Below are 12101 nucleotides of genomic sequence, written 5' to 3' on the forward strand. Positions count from 1 at the left end.
TAGTATTTGACTCTCCCCCCGGCTGTGACTGACTTACCATGTCTCACCATATCAGATTTAAACAAAGTCAAGTTTTAAATATAATAATAAACTTTATTCTTATATACTGCCCTGCCATAAGTTCTGAGCAGTTTACATAAGAAGAACACTGTACATTCAGTGTTGCATACAAACATTGAAAAATCCATCAAGTTTCACAGTTTTTCAAATTATTTAATTTTTAATACCTTCCTAAAAGAATAGTAGGTTTTGGCTAGGGGAATAAGAGGGTTCAACCAAGCGTTCATTTTCCCTGCCTGGAAAGCAAATGAAATCTCTTATATCGAACAGATTTTAAAGATGGATACATAAACATGCTGTTATTTCGAGTATTCCTATTAGAATTGCATACGTTAAACTGAGAGGAAAGATATTCAGGAGCTAAGCCAAATAATGCCTTAAAACAGACACATCCAAAATTCTCACCTCAAAAGGCAACCAATGATCAAACTTTCTTAGACCAAAGATCAAGCGAACTGCTGTATTTCGTATTAAAAGCAACCTGTAACAAATCTTTTTATGAGTCCCTAAATATATTATGTTACAGTTATCAAGGACTGATAAGATGGAAGGCTGAACTACTAATCTAAACGATGTTATATCAAAGTATTTTTTTTATTGTTCGTAGTTTCCAAAGAATAGCGAAACATTTTTTAATCAACAACTCAGTATGATCCTCTAAAGTTAGATGACGATCAAATGTTACCCCTAAAAATTTGATAGAGGTAGCGGGTGGAGAACTTTGTCCGTAATTCTATCATTGGGTCTAGCCAGAAAAAAATTAGCTTAAACTGTGTTCTAGTTTAAGAAGAATTAAGGCTATCTGATTTTTCAAGTCAACTGTGATTGCTGTTGGAATAAGAATACTGTAGTAATATCGTTAAAATTTAATTTTCAGACTATGCAACAAATTTGCTAGAGAAATGAGGTAAATATTAGGGGATATGGGAGACCCCTGAGGTACTCCACAAGGGTTATTCCATAAAGGTGAATATTTACCAGCGCAATAAACTTGGTAAGATCTACCAGTATCTTGTAAGAAATCCTCAATATTACTAAACTTAGAATATTTCCCTGTACCCAGAAGTATCTGGCATAGTAACCTAGAATAGAATGAGGGCTAAAGTTTCAACATCTATTTTACCTGGTCCCATGGAAAGACACCTTCTAGCAACTAGTGTGACTGGTCAAAATGTGAACACTGACTCTTTTTCAGGGGCATCATTCAGCCCTTTAGAGCATGCTCCACCTCCTTCTCCAAATACAGCTCGAGGTAACAGTGACTCAATGACTGGGTCTACTTCTCTTCTGACAGGTTCACCTGCGCAATTAGCATCCTCCCTATGGACCTTTGGGGAGATGCCTAAGGCTCTATCCCTTCACAATAAGGCCTTGCTAGCACAGAAGTCCCGGGAAGAGCCTCAGGATGCTTCCTTATAAGATTTGTGGGTGATTAATACTAGCGTGGAAGGGCTATTGCAGTCAGTGGTAAATTGAAATATTACATTTTCAGAAGTAGTGGTGCAGAAATTAGAAAATGTGGATGATAATTTGAAAGTTCTGGAGAAACGTATTGTAACAAATGCATCCCAAATTACAACCTTGCAAGCAGTTTCTTCTTCATCTGTTACGGATTTACATCTTATTCATACTCAATTTGAACTCATGGAAAACATGTTGAGGGCAAAGAATCTACACCTAGTCAATTTTCTCAAAACTCATTTGTTAACATCAGATATTTTGTTAGGTAACTATTTTAAAGAAGTTTTGAAACTGACTGACGCAGAAACTTTGCTCCAAACAAATTCTTACTATATCCCACAGTAGAGAAAGGTTTCTGTTGACAGGTTTCCTGAAAGATTCAAAGGATACAATACAGATCTTTTCAACCCTATTGGTGACATGTGCAAGGGAAATAGATAAATCTTTAATAACGAAAGCTTATTTTCAGAACTAACATGTAAAATTCTGTGGAGATAAGTTTTAATTTTTCCAGATGGCACCAGGGCAACTCAGTCGGAAAGGAAGGCTTTTTTGGATCTGAAACCTAGAGTATTAGCCTTGGAAGCTACATGTAAATGTATCTTGAAATTTAAAGATTGTAAACATACATTTTGGGATTCAATAGAGCTTGAACAATTTTTGCAATTGCATGAAACTAAAAAGTAATATCCATCGGACTTCAATAGGAAAGCACCATTGATAGTTGATTTGTTTAATCATGATTATGTTTTAATTTTCTTGCTGATCAGGTTACTTTCCCATGATGTGGACTAGAGGATTTGTAATAAGGAACTTTATTTCTTTTTTTATTTCCATGTAATATCCTTTCCTTGTTATTATATGTAATAATAATGTTTAAACTCAATGAATAATAATTTTAAAAAACACCTAGAATTGAATGCACTAAGATTATAGAATAAATGCAAAATGTAAACCCTAAGAAACCCAAATATACGTATAATAGGTAAAGATGACCCATGTGAAGGTGATGAGAGCAATGAATGCATGCAAGACATTTTTTTTCTTCTCTGGGTACAGTACAAGAACCAAGTTCTCAAAATAAAATTAAATCGTTAAAAGAACTCATGATGTGTCAGCAAATAATAAAAATGTAAAACACTGCCACACGTGTAACAGGCCTATAACCTACTACATGTGTCACAGTCCATACAAATTCAGGATAAACCCCATAATTCACCCTATTCTTATCTCCTAAAGACCTCCACTTCCCGTTGGTAACTCTTTACCCAACGTTTTAGATATCATAATGGGCCTATTGGATTACACAAGAAAGCATAATTAAAGTTCAGAAGTATAATTCAAAGAGGGTAAATTAAGGTATAATGGCAATAAATGTAGAGGATCCTTTGAAGATCTGCAGTGCTACTATAAAGAGCTTCCATGGTGTAGATGTATTTTTTGAGAGAAAAGTAATCATAAATCAAGTGTTTCTAAAACATAATACAGGTTTGTTAAATTATAAAAAAAGGAAAAGCACAACAGTTGCGCAATTAAGAGAAAAATGTGAAAATCCAGATAAATTACATAACTAATGTTAACAGCTAAACAAAGTAAAATCTCTTAACAATAATGCATCATAAAACATATGACAACCAATGAAAATGTAAAGGAAGGTGTGGACTGGCTGGTAACTTGTGCAAACTCTTCTGACGGTAGATTCACAACAGTCTCTGCTTCTCAAATTCTCAACCGTAGGAGTGAGCATGATCAAAATCAGGAGTAAACCTAAGTTATTATCTTGACGTCTTGTGAAGCTTTAAAGGTCCTTTTGATTGGAGTCATAAAAGGTCAGTGAAATATGACTGTCCATAGATTTCGTGTATGCGGTCTGGATAGGTCCCTTGTCTGCCTGATGCAATCTGCATTCCTCAGCTTCTACCATCTATAACATAAACAGAGGCAAAACCACATTAATACAATTTCCAAATGACCCACTCTTAAAGTGCAAATTCATTAATATTTAAAGGAGAAAATTAAACTTTCCATTTGAATGAACTACTGTCACTGTAGAAGGTTCCTATCCCTAAGAGCTTATCTGTCAAAAGATAAGTTTAACCTAACACTCTGCTCAGTGTCAGCCCTGCCGTACAGTTGATAATTGTCAGCATGTTCTGTTAGCTTAACCAGCGTCGGCAAAAGCCTATGGAAGATTACATCCATCATATCTAATCTTGGACATACCTAGATTACATCCAAATTATCAGTATTTAAGAGTAACAAACAAAGGACCTAAGATGTGCTAAGGTCAGGTAGTTAGGGAAGAAAAAGACCCCAGCTACAGTGTCAGAGTGAATCTAGAAATTTAACAGTAACTCCAATTTATGCAGACAATTCACACCCCACTTCTTATTTACCAGTATTTCAACCAATTTACAGAAAGATATGGGTACATAACATCTATTGTTATTTTCTAAATCAAGTCTCAAATTTATAAATATAAGAGGTTATAAAGATAAGAGGTTAAAATCCTTATCCCCTCTCTTTTGACCATCTCCTCCTTCGCTAAATTCTCTTCAGACCCATCCATTGGTCACACCCAAGAAAAACACACATTCATGCAGGTAGACAGTCCTTTCTCTCTCACACACAGAAGTCTCTAAATCCACTCTGTATTCATAAAACTCTACATATTTCTGATGTATTTTTTCTTATAAGCATGGTATCTCTGTTGGAATAAATCTTTTTCTGCACAAAATATTCTTTCACTGTTAGCTACCATTGACACTGTTTTCACTTCCAAACAAAGACACACCAAGTACCTTCAACAAATCTTTCCTATGAACCTTCTCCTCATCTTCTGCCCGATTCCCATTAAAATATCCCTTATAATCAGGTCATAATTCATACGCACAAACCTTCATGACACATCTCGCAAAACTTTCTGTTTTTTAAACGACTTCTGCTTTCACGACTTCTGCTTTCACATATGTGTACATTCTTCATAAGTGTCTTTACCCGAATAGCAGGCATTTTCCCACGTCCTGCTCTGAACGGCCAGAAGAACATCTTCTCATATCTTTCCTTCTTCTTATGCTTCTCCACAATCACAATCTAACAATTTATAACTCCTGTAGGGTGAACACATCTAACTGTTCAAATCTTTCTTTAACTTTACAGGTCTAATTCCTCATTCTCTTACTGTAAAAAATCAACCTCACTTAACATTAAACTCTGTTTCTTATAAAGTCATACAAATTTTGTTCTTATCATATTAGGACCTTAATTTCCCAGTATACAATCTATTGCCTCTCTCTCTCTCCTTAAACTACATGGTCTATTCTTTTTTACAACTTGCCTGCATTCTCTCATTAAAAAATTCACATCTTGCACAAATCAACTTCCCTTTCTGTGCAATTTTTTGTATAATTCTCCATTCTGTTCCCCTCTTCCACCTCTGCTAATCCACAGAAGTAAAACATATAACACTTTTATTTAATTCTTTTTCCAAATGACCTCTATTATTTATCAATACAACTATTTTTTTCTTTGTTAGGGGTTTGTTTTTTCCTTCTCACTGAAAGCAAGATAAAGGCACTGCTCATTAAATAAATGCAAAAATCAGAAACAAATTAAAATTAGTAATGGCAACTCCTTTTCTAAAAACCTACGATGCTGAATCAATCTTAAAATCTACCTGTGTTATCTAATTAGGTTAACTATTTGCATATAATAATAATAACTTTATTCTTCTATACCGCCATAGTCGTGAGACTTCTAGGTGGTTCACACCGAAGAGAGCTGGACAATCAGCGAGTTACTTGTGTTGAAGTCCGGGATACAGTATACAGAAACTTACAAAAGCATATAGAATCTTACAAAAGGTCCAGGATATAGCGTGTAGGATCTTACAAAGAGCATATAGAGTCTTACAAAAAAGGCAGAGAGATAACAGCATATGGAGTCTTACAACAGGCAGTGAAAACAGAAAACAGAATCTTATAAAGGCAGCAGAATATAATGTTATACATTTCAGATTTGAAAGCAGTTCTGTTTAACATTATAGATGTATAATGTAGAGAAATGTGAAGTCTTGCATGTAGGAAACAGAAACCCGAAGTACAGCTATACGATGGGAGGGCTAGTAATGGGTGAAAGTAGCCTAGAAAAAGACTTAGGGGTAATAGTGGACAAGACAATGAAGCCGTGGGCACAGTGCGCAGCGGCCTCTAAGAAGGCGAATAGAATGCTAGGTATTATCAAGAAAGGTATTACAACCAGAACGCAGGAAGTTATCCTGCTGTTGTATCAGGCGATGGTGCGCCCGCATCTGGAGTACTGCGTACAGTATTGGTCGCCGTACCTTAAGAAGGATATGGTGATACTTGAGAGGGTTCAGAAAAGAGCGACACGATTGATAAAAGGTATGGAAAACCTATCATATGCTGAAAGATTGGAGAAACTGGGGCTCTTTTCCCTAGAGAAGTGGAGACTTACAAGATCATGAAGAGCATAGAGAAAGTGGAGAGGGACAGATTCTTCAAACTTTCAAAAACTACAAGAACGAGAAAATTAAGAGGGGAGGAATTCAGAACCAATGCTAGGAAGTTCTTCTTCACCCAAAGGGTGGTGGACACCTAGAATGCGCTTCCAGAGGGTGTGATAGGACAGAGTACGGTATTGGGGTTCAAGAAGGGATTAGATAACTCCCTGAAGGAAAAGGGGATAGAAGGATATAGATAGAGGATTACTATACAGGTCCTGGACCTGATGGGCCGCCACGTGAGCAGACTGCTGGGCATGATGGACCTCTGGTCTGACCCAGCAGAGGCACTGCTTATGTTCTTAATTACTGTCCTCTTCAATGAATTCAATGGAAGTAAGATCAGGACCGGGTTTGGCTCCCCTACAAAACTGGAGCTTTTTGTAAGCTCTCTTCAAGGTCAAAGAAAGGGAGAGTGACCAAGGCATGATTTTGCATACTATCATATTTCTGAGCTCAAAGGCCAACCTGACACATCATTCTAATTTATTCAAAATAGTGATAACGGAGTACAGAAGTGGCCTAATGGTTAGAGATGCAGGTTCAGCACCCTGAGGTTGCAGCTCCAAGTCAGTTAATACTCCATTAGTCAGAAATATGAATGTGAACCCCTTAGGCTATAAGCAGTGTATAAATACTAAAATAAATAAATGTAAAATCAAATCCTGTGCAAATAAGGGTATGAAGAACATGCATGAAGTGAGACAGGCATGAAATGAAACCATGAGAAAGGGAAGAAGGAAAAGCAAGCTGAAGGCACTGATGTCCTCACCTGCAACATGTCCACCATCTTCTTTAGCTCATGAGGTTTGATACCTGACGCTTGTGCAGCGTGAAACCCTTGAAGTTCTCAACCATTGATCTGCGTTTCTTCATTTTCAAGGAGCTTTTCCAGGATAACACAATATGCACAGAGAATCTAAGCCATGTAGAGCGGGGAGAAAAAAATCCTGCCGTTTCTTCACTGCATGGCTGTCCCACTAGTGGGATGGACAGTTAGTTTAACACCTACAAAACATCTGTCAGTTTCCAAACCACACTTTTCCATAATTAAACATTCTTGTAGGGATGGTGGGGATGAAGCCAATTTCTGTCATCACTACTGGCCAAATGAATTCAGTCTGCCTCCAAGGAGATACATGTGGCTTAAATGTGCAGCATGGTATTAGGACTGGGATCAGGACCCTTGGAAGCAGTGGCGTAGCAAAGGTGAGAGGCACCCCTCCCGCACATGCTCCTCTCTTCCCTTCCCCCGTACCTCTAGTTATTCACTGCGGCAACCAACAACTTCAACATGCTCCTCATGACAACGTCCTCTCTCTCTGACATCACTTCCTATGTGTGGCACCTGGAAGTGACATCAGCAGGAGCCGACATGGTCATGAGGAGCGGGGAAGGGAAGGGGGCGCACATGTTGCTAGGGAAAGAGTGGGAAGAGGCGGGGGCGCTTGGAAGGGACGGGCTAGCCCCCTGGAGTACCAGAATACCACATTGCCTCTGTCAGTTTAGTAGCTTCAGTCATTGGTCACAGCAGTAGAAAGGGCCCTCTTTAACCACTCGACTGCCTTAGTTACCTGCCTGAATGCTTTGCTTTACAGACTTTGATGGTAGAAATTTGCAAACAGATTTTCCACTGGTAAATTGGTGTTCACTCATGAATATTGCCCTCCTCCCCCACCCAAACCACAGAGAAAAGTATGCATGCTGTTGCCATCATTTGAATCTTCCCTACTGGGAAAAGGAGCGACTGGGGGCTTGCTTTGCAAGATATGTGTATATGTCTGAGGGGGAGCAATGAGCATGCATACATCTGCAAACTTTGTGGGAACATATTGACCTATCACCCCTACCACGGCGAGTTTCCCTTTGAAGATTAGCTTGCAGGAACTCAATTTCCCTATCCTGTCCCCGTGAATTCAAATCCAGCTGCTACTCCTTGTGATCTTGTACACGCGAGGATGTAAACATACACCGTATTTTGGATGCTTTTAATTCTTTGTGGTTTTGACAGAACGGACCCCCAGAAGGTTGTTTCATACCGAAACACGGACCATGTGGGGTCCATACCACAGATCTGATACTGTGTACTATTTGGACTTGTGAAGTACACACATCATTTTTATCCGTGAAGACTTTTCACAGTAAACTGTTTGCTTCCACAGTTTTGTTTGGTCCTTGGTTGTCTCCATTGTACTGTGAACTCATTTGGTGAATTTTTCTTGTTTGAATTCAACAGATTACTCATGTCAACAGATCACTTTCTGTCAGAGAATCTCCCCTGAGTGGGCAGAATGAAGCATGAGGGAGGATTTTTTTTTATTAATTTAAGTGTGTTCTTGTTGGGTGATACATGTGTGGGAGAATATGGGGTTAAGTGCGGGGGATGGATTTCAGTATTTGTGAGTAAAGGAAAATACATATAGAGGTTGGTGTGAAAGGAGGATGAGACCCTTGTGGGTGGGCCATTGATTAGAGAGGAAAATAATATAGTGACATTGGATTATCAGAAGGTTAAAGTTTGGGTTACATAATGGAGCTTTTATTGCTCAGACCCAAGTTGATGCTTTAATTGAGAAGAGAGTATTGCAATGGTTATCATAACAGAGACACGTGAAGGAAGGAGAAATTAGGTTCTTACCTGCTAATTTTCTTTCTGTTAGCTTGTAGACCGGTATAGTCCTTAGGAATGGGTTATATACCTCATTGCTACCATCAGGTGGAGACTAAGAACGAACTTGTATATCAGGATAGCTTCCCCTCTTGCAATCCAGTCTGCCGAATAGCCAAGAGGAACCTAGGAAAGACTTCAACTGAAAACAGTAAAACATAACCGAACAGGAGTGTAAAAAACAACAAACACATGCAAACTACTGTTGGAGCATGTGCAGAACCAAACCCTGGAATAGAAAATATCCACACAACTCACCAGCTATGCCAGCTAGCAGGTAAGAATCTAATTTCTCCTTCTGTAGCGCTTGGAAGACCAGTATAGTCCTTACGAATGGGACATAATAAAGCAGTACCCATCAAGGGTGAGACCCTCGATGGGCCGACACCAGAACACGCTCACTGAATACCACGTCCTGACGCACTTGAACATTCACATGGTAGTGTCTGACAAAGGAATGCAGAGAAGACCAAACTGCAACCTTGCAAATATCCACTGGAGGCACTAGAGAAGACTCAGCCCATGAAGCCGCCTGACCCCGATTGAGCCTTGAGAAACTCTGGAACTGACTTCTGCTTCAGAAGATAAGCGGAAGCAATAGTCTCCTTGATCCAACGCACAATAGTAGCCTTGGAAGCACCATCCCCCTTACGAGGACCCGCTAGAAGGACAAAGCGATGATCTGATTTCCTGATCTCCTGGGTCCTCTGCACATAAGAGCGAAGGACCCGACTGACATCCAACTTGCGCAACTGTCTCTGCTCGAAAGAGCCCTCCCGGCTACTCAACCCCCGGGAGGACCACTGCCTTATTGACATGAAAAGGAGAAACTAACTTTGGCAGAAAGGAAGGAACAGGCCTCAATACAACCCACTCCCTAGAAAACTTCAAGAGAAAGCCTGTAGCTCATAAAAACGTCTAGCAGAAGTAATTGCCACCAAGAAGACCGCTTTAAGAGTAAGGTTCTTCAAAGAACAGTCACCCAACGGTTCAAAAGGAGAGCGCACTAGCACCGACAGAACCAGATTCAGATTCCAAGATGGAACAGAGGGTCGTAAGGTAGGCTTGAGCAATTTGGCTGCTCACAAGAAGTAAATCACATCAGGAATGGCAGTCAAACGCTGACCAATCAACAACCCACGAAAGGCTGCCAAGGCCGCAAGCTGAACCCGGAGAGATGACCAAGCCAATCCTCTGTCCAAGCCATCCTGCAAGAACTCTAAGATGCAGGGAAGCGTGAAAAGAGACCACTTCACGTGTAGCACACCACTTCTTAAATATATACCAAGCCCAAGAGGTGGAAAGCCTCCAGGACCCCCCTTTCAAGAGCCAAGCCATAAGACAGAAGGGACCCAGATCGAACAATGGAATGGGACCCTGAGTCAGAAGACAGGAGGCAGATGCTGGACTATGGGAGGTACAGACAGAGGGGGAGAGACCCTGAGGAAGAACAGAGAGATGGAAGATCATAACAGGGGAGGGGGTGATGTAAGCAGAAGAAAGACAGAGAGAGAGGCCTGGACCAAAGGGGAAAGACAGGAGGCAGAGGTGCAGACAGAAGAAACAGAGGGGTGAGAAACCCTGAAGAAGAACAGAGAGATGGAAGATCATAAGAGGAGGGAGAGAGAGTGAGAACTGGAGCAAATGGTGATGGTAGGTACAAAGGAGAACTGACACTGGATCTGGAGAAGGTAAGCACAGGGAAAAGAGAGAAAGACCTGGACCCAAAAGGGATGGGGCTGGATTGTGAAAGAAATGTTGGATAAGAAAGAAATATTGGATGCACAGTCAGAAGGAAGTGCAACCAAAGACTCATGAAATCACCAGACAACAAAGGTAGGAAAAACGATTTTATTTTCAATTTAGTTTTGAGATTTTATATCTGCTATCTATATTTTGCACTATATTTGTCTATTTTTCTATAGTTGTTACTGAGGTGACATTGCATATTTTAAAAAGTCATCTGCCTTGACATCTTTGAAAACCCCCTGAATATAAATGATATTTAACATTTTCTCTGTGTACAGTGGGATTTGTGTGGGTTTTTTTAATTTTTATTTTGTGGTTACCATTATGAATTAATAACATTATATTGTGTGTATATGAAAAATGGATGGAAGAAATTGCATAACAATTAGTATTAATGTTATGGGGGTGGAGTCATGGGTAGAGTTTGGGCAGGCCTGGGGCAGAGCTTTTGGGCCCCCCAAACAAAAAAGCTTTCTGCTGCCTATGCAAAGTTCTATGAGGTAGGGACAAGCCAAGAACGTCCCACAGAGCAGAGAGGACACCAAGCTCAAATTTTTTACTGGAACTCGAAGTCCTCTACTCTGGGAAGTCTTTCATCTGTGCCTACTTTATAGGACTTTGTATCACGTCATATAAATGGTATCTCCCCAGCTGTGTGCTATAGAACAACTCATAGCAAACTCCTAGATAAGAGGATTGGAGACTTTTCTATCACTTAAAAGTTGTTTGTTTTATTTTTAATTTTTTATCTTGAAAATGTATTACATATTTTAATTTTAATTAGGTACTTAAGCTTGATTGTGAGCCTTCGGGCCAACTCCATCTGAAAAGGAAAGAGATGAGAACAAAAACTAAGTGTGGCTAAAATCCGTACTATGCGTTATAGGAGTTCTATGAGTGTCGTAGCTGCTAAAACTCTCGCTATGTGTTATAGGAATTTTTTGAGCGTCGGAGCTGTTGGCGTCGCTGCTAAAACCCACACTATGCATTATAGGTAATCTATGATCATCTGAGCTGTTGGAGTCGCTGCTAAAACTATTGCTCTGTGTTATAGGAATTCTTTGAGCATCAGACCGTTGGTGTTGTTGCTGAAACCCGTGCTATGCATTAAAGGAGTTCTTTGAGCATTGAAGCTGTTGCAGCCATTGCTAAAACCCGCATTATGCTTTATAGGAGTTCTATGAGCGTCGGAGCTGTTGGCGTCGCTGCTAAAACCCACGCTATGCATTATAGGTAATCTATGATCGTCTGAGCTGTTGGAGTCGCTGCTAAAACTCTTGCTATGTGTTATAGGAATTCTTTGAGCATCAGACCGTTGGTGTTGTTGCTGAAACCCGTGCTATGCATTATAAGAATTGTTTAAGCATCAGTGCTGTTGGCGTCGCTGCTAAAACCAGCGCTACGCTTCATAGGAATTCTTTGTATGTCAGAGCTGTTGGCGTCGCTGCTAAAACACTCGCTATGCGTTATAAAAATTCATTGAGCATCAGAACTGTTGGTGTCGCTGCTAAAACTCTCGCTATGCGTTATAGGTATTCTTTGAGTGTCAGAGCTCATGGCGTCGCTATTAAAATGCTCGCTAGGCATTATAGGAATTCTTTGAGCATCAGAGCTGTAGGTGTCGCTCCTAAAACTCTCGGT

General features: G+C 39.9%; 1 long non-coding RNA gene across 1 annotated transcript; it reads right to left on the reverse strand.

The window, feature by feature from the left end:
- Window positions 1-3060: 3060 nt before the first annotated feature.
- On the reverse strand, window positions 3061-7114 carry LOC117348285. The gene is made up of 3 exons (XR_004536944.1): window positions 6816-7114; window positions 4519-4631; window positions 3061-3445 (listed from the first exon to the last, which is right to left on the reverse strand). It is a non-coding gene; the product is annotated as an uncharacterized LOC117348285 (long non-coding RNA).
- Between the last annotated feature and the right edge of the window lie 4987 nt (window positions 7115-12101).

This window comes from Geotrypetes seraphini, chromosome 14 (assembly GCF_902459505.1).
Source record: "Geotrypetes seraphini chromosome 14, aGeoSer1.1, whole genome shotgun sequence".
NCBI classification, from domain to species: domain Eukaryota; kingdom Metazoa; phylum Chordata; class Amphibia; order Gymnophiona; family Dermophiidae; genus Geotrypetes; species Geotrypetes seraphini.